The sequence below is a fragment of the Grammomys surdaster genome, unplaced genomic scaffold (genome assembly GCF_004785775.1).
Source record: "Grammomys surdaster isolate TR1022 unplaced genomic scaffold, NIH_TR_1.0 343, whole genome shotgun sequence".
In the NCBI taxonomy this organism is placed as follows: Eukaryota; Metazoa; Chordata; class Mammalia; order Rodentia; family Muridae; genus Grammomys; species Grammomys surdaster.
Window position 1 is genome coordinate 730,582 of NW_021604762.1, and position 5,291 is coordinate 735,872.

The following is a 5,291-nucleotide window of genomic DNA, read 5'->3' on the forward strand; positions in this document are numbered from 1 at the left end:
AGGAGGAGGAGGAGGAGGAGGAGGAGGAGGAGGAGAAGGAGAAAAAGCAGCTTGTGGAGTAAAGTATTTATTTTGATCTTATACTTCCAGGTAATAGTTTATCACTGACAGAAGTCAGGGCAGGAACCTGGAGGCAGGAACTGATGCAGAGAACATGGAAGTATGTTTCTTACTGGCTTGCTCCTCCCAGCTCGTCCAGCCTGCTTTATAGTACCCAGGACTACCACCCACAGTAGGCCGAGCCCTCCCATATCGGTCAGCAATCAAGGAAATACCCCACAGACAAGTTCACTGGTCAATCTAATGGAGGTAACTCCTCTGTAGAGTTCCCGTCTTCCTGAGTCAAGTTGACAAAAACTGGCCAACACTGGTCTCGAACAGACTAAAATGGAGCAAGCAAGCACAGCACTCACTACTCTCTCTACTTCCTAACTGTGGCAGCTGTGTGCACAGATACCTCAAGCCCCAGCTGCCACAGCTTAGAGCCACTCCCATCACTATGCTTTCCCTGCCATGGCCACAGGGGATTGCACCTTCAAACCTTGAGCCGAAAGAAACCCTTCCTCCCTTGCATTGCCCTTCTTGGGTACTTTGTTGCAGCAACGAAAACTAGAAAAGTAACTAATACAGATGCCTAAAGCAAACTGCTTAAACCCACCAAGCTTCATCTAGCTTGCAATATAATGAAGCATCTCTACTGTCCTGTTAAGATGCTCAGATGACGTTACGAATGCGCCAAATACTTTGTAAACCAAAATATCACCCTGCAAATGACTAACCAGCGTGAATAAGGAGTAAATAATACATAAATAAGAAGCTTGTAGAAACGCCTTTGTCCCAGGCCCTTCTAAGGGATGACAGTGTCTAGCAGAGTTGGCCTTAAGGAAGAAGACATTGGTACCCTGCGGCCCCCAAGGACAGTCAGTACTCACATTCCCCATCTTCGTGACCCATCCGCTCAAGTTCTCTCTGCCCACATGACCAGGAGAGGGCTCTGAGCCCAAGTGTCCCACCCTGGCTTTGGAGACCTGAATTCGGCCAACCTCATGAAATGGGTTTGAGACAGGTCCTCCTGGCTATTCATAGGTTCCCTCTATTTCTCTCTTCTGTCTGGAGGCCCCAAGGCTACCTGCTATGAAGTCCCATAGCCTTTGCTTATCACCACCACCATCATCCCTGTTCTGCCTTTAATTTAGGACAAATTCTCATCCCCAATTAGAGTGGATTTTATTGAGAGAAGCAAGTAGGAACTGGGGTCCAGGGAAGACGGCCTCATGACAATGGAGGTTCACAAAATAAGAGGCTCTTGTTATATACGGCGTCATGACAACGGAGGCTCACGGAGTGAGAGGCTCTTTTATATGATAAGACACAAAGCGAGGCAGGAGGGAGCCCTCTGGTTGTCCGTGGTTGGGTTCAGGCTATTGCATCTCTTGCCTAAATGAGGGCTCTTTCTGGGATCCTGGCTCTCTAGTACAGACTCTGTGCCTTCCAGCTGGCCATCCATAGCTCCATGCTGGCCCTCTGAATACTCACATGACTAGGCAGGGATAGCTGCCTCGCTCACCTCCCAGTGTCATGGGAGCAGAAGGCCGGGAGCCTCTACAAGTAGCAGTGTGTCACCACTCGCCTAACCTCAATCCGGTTTGTCTTGAGTTAGCAGAATTGCCTGGGAGATGTACTTTGCAGGTGGGGTTGGGCCAGGCACCCTGTCCTTCCTCATGCCACACGGTGCCTCAAGGATGGTAGTGCCATAAATGAGGGACCCTGCCCAAAGGGCCTTGGAGACGGAAGATGTAGTAGCCCTGCAAGAGAGTAGAGCAAAGAGGTCTGAATTTGTGTGTGTGCGCGCCCCCCCCCCCCCGTGTGTGTGTGTGTGTGTGTGTGTGTGTGTGTGTGTGTGTCCTGCATCCCAAGGACAGCAGCCAGGCCAGCAGAGGCATTTTCCATACACAGGGCAGGTGCTGGACTGTACCTGACAACTTCCTTTCTGCCCATCCCGTCCCCTCTGCTTGGCTTCCCCAGCTATGAAGTAGGAACAAGTCCCATCCCTTGCCTGCCCCAGGGGGACGTTGAACAGGGGTGAGATAATGTCTGCTGCTACTCACCCTCCACCAGGAGGGCAGATCCAGACTGTCTACTTTTAACACGGAGAACTCAGTCCTGCTCCCAATGGGGTGTCTGCCTGCTGTGGCCCTCACTCAGGTGCAGGGGGCCAGGCCATCTCACAAGACCCAAAGGCTTCCTGGCATCCTGAGGGAGGATCCCAGAGCCAGCTCCAGCTCTCTGGGGCCTGAGGCCCTGAGCCCTGGTTACTACAGCACAACCCATTGTTTGGAGTTCAAGGGGCCCGCCTTGGGCTCCTGGCATTCTGGTTCAGCCAGGAATGGGGCAGCTGGGTGTGGCCATGGTCTAATGAGCTGGGTGTGCCCAGAGGAGTTAAGAGCAGGGGGTGACAGCTGTGGGCAGGTCCCCACCCACGCAGGTGGGCAGGCCGCTTGCAAAACAGTCACCTGTGTGCTAGGCAGCCATGCGGCATTCTTGCCCTGTATTTATTTTTACAGAAACAAGTGTTCAGCTTTGGAGGTGGGGGTGGGACTATTTCTAAATATATAAAAGTCATTGTGCTGGTGCTTTTGAACCTCGAAATCTATTGTGTGAAGAAAGTCGATGCCAATCTGAAGTTTCCACCAATTGCAAGAAGGCAGAATGCTGGGAATGCAACAGGTTTCCCTCACCCCTATACACCCTCACGTCACCCCTACCCCACCCCCACCCCCACATCCACACCGTCACCTCACCCCCACCCCTACCCCTACACCCTTCTCCACCATTGTAAAAGGCAAGAAAATTGAGTCTTTTTCTGTCTTGGTGGACAGGGAAGCCTCCCTCCTCGATTCTGTGAGGAGAGACACTCCCTACCCTCTGATGCTCTTGCTGGGAAATGGAACCATGACCTTCCTGCCTGGGTTCTCTTCCCATTTTGTTGACAACAGGATCTGAGTGTCTGGTGGCTTCCAAATAAAGACCTGATGAATTCACAGTACCGTCCATGGACCACTGAGTGAGGAGCCTTCCATGGGCCCTTTCTCTCCTTGAGAGGAGCCAGTCTTCTGCCATGCACCAGTCTATCACGGCAGGAGTCAGACCAGGGCATTTGTTGCCTTACTGAAATGCCCACATTTGTCCCTGGAGCCTGCATTCCAGGCTGTGAGGGCAGCAAGAGTTTAGAGTCAAAAGACTGGTTTGTGGTCCTTAGAGACCTCCATGGGAAAACCAGGCAGAGGACAATGGGGGAGGGGAGTCTGGGAAGGAAGTTGGGCTTTGTGAGAATGTGGTCTTGTCTACCCAGGGTGACTGCTAGTGAGGTCTAACAACAGACCATTAAGACCTGGAGACACGGGACTTTGGGGGTGGGGGGACCCTGAATGCAGGTGGGTTCTCTAGATCAGTCCAGGCTTTCCAGATCTCAGGCTCAGTGAGGGCGATTCAACATTCGCATCCATGAGGTAGTAATAGTGAACCTATCTCTTGGGGTACTGTGAGGAACAAATGACATCATCCTTAGGAGAGTTTTCAGTGTGGTCCTGATCTGTAGATAGTGTAGCTTAAATATCATCTCTCCTCTTTTCCAGAGCAGCCATTGCTGTTCAAGGCCAGACCCTACCATTGCCCCGAGGGTGTTCTTAGGCAAGGAAGAGACAGAAGGTCTAGTCAGCAGGGGTTAGAGAACTGTAAAGGCTGGGTGTCATGATAGCTCAGGCTATATGTCTGTCTTGTAACTAGCTGAGTTCATTAATTCATCATGGTGCCAAGGATAACAGCCTTCTCTCTCCCCATAATCCACCATCTATACCACTGCTCAACCTTCCTGCCTGGTCAGCTCTTCTCAGTCTCTTGTGTCCCTCCACCCTGCCCCATTCTTGGTTCATGAGTTGTCAGAGTCAGGGGGACTATGGATGGTCCTAGCCAGGGCTAAGGAGCTCATCATAGAATGACCAGAGCTACTCCATCCTCAGAGCTCCTCACATCCTTACAGATGATGGCTTAGCAAAACCCACAGAGTAAAGGTCATAGGGGCAAAGGCCATAGAGCAAAGGTCATAGAGCAGAGGTCACGGAAAAAAGACTCAAGAGAAAGACAGAGTCTAGGCTAGTGGGACTGGGCCTCCCACAGCATGCTCCAGGGAAGCAGGCCCACCATACTTCCTTCCCTTGATCCCAGCACAATATAAAGTATACTTGGATCCAATGAGGGGAGTTTCTTCTCTTTGTATGCTCCTCTAGGGACCCTCCTGGGCTCAGACTGTCTCACAGATAGTCTTCCAATCGTTGCCTTTTTAGAAAACAAAATAGGACAGAGACTATTAAAAGTTTCAGAGTGAAGTGCAAGAAGTCACTTCGCCTCTGAATCCCAGGGGAAAATCTGCAGAGGAAAACCTCTGGCACTCCTAAGGCTACAGGGATAGGGGTGGGAATTGCCCAACCTCTCCCTTCTTTTTAACTTTACCCTTGGATACCATTAAGGCCAGAGGACGGAACCAAAGGAGCATAAAATAGGCAAGTACATTGTCTCAATACAGAAGCCCGAGAGTCTGGCGCAAGTGGAGAGTCAGAGAAGGATGTCTCAAGTTTTTCAAGAGTAAACCAGAACTTCCCCCAGGGCTGAGCCTTGAGGTCACCACACCAGTCACCTCATCCAGACTTGAGGTGGTGAAGTAGGCCTTTCTAACAGCCAAACGGAACCTAAAGCAGAAGGAGAAGAGGAGGCAGCAGCCAGAGGAAGACGCTGAGGCCTTGAGCAGGACTGTTGATAAGGTGTCTCTGGGAGACATGGGCCCAGCACTCAGTGCTCTCCAAGGCTCCCAGCCCACCCTCTAGCTGCCTCTGATGCACCGGACTCTGCTGCCACCACAGAGAAACTAAGGAAGAAACTGTGGCAGGTGAAGGAGCTGGAGCGGAGCACCCAGGCTGGCAAGGTCAGCCAGTCCATCAGAGAGCAGCAGGAGAGGCTGGCCTAGCAGAGGGCGGGCTCTGGAGGAGGCGCTGGAGGACTTGGAGCCAGGCCTGTGAGGTTTCAGGAGTAGGGGAGTGGACTGCAGAACAAACTATGGGGTGCTTTGGGTGGGGTCCAGGGAGTGTGGGAAGGGTACCCCGAAACTGGCTCACTTCCGCCCCCTGTGGCCAGACTCCATCCTCTAGAGCCTACCTCCCCTTCATCCCTTCCCCTTTCTCTCAGCTCCTATTTTCGGACTCTCCCTACCTCCCACCTCGATTCCCAGTGTTCAAAAT

General features: G+C 52.0%; 1 pseudogene; it reads left to right on the plus strand.

Annotated features, from left to right (window-relative positions):
• LOC114630712 overlaps nucleotides 1–5,072 on the plus strand; it is an 11,275-nt pseudogene extending 6,203 nt beyond the window's left edge.
• The last annotated feature ends 219 nt before the right edge of the window (nucleotides 5,073–5,291 follow it).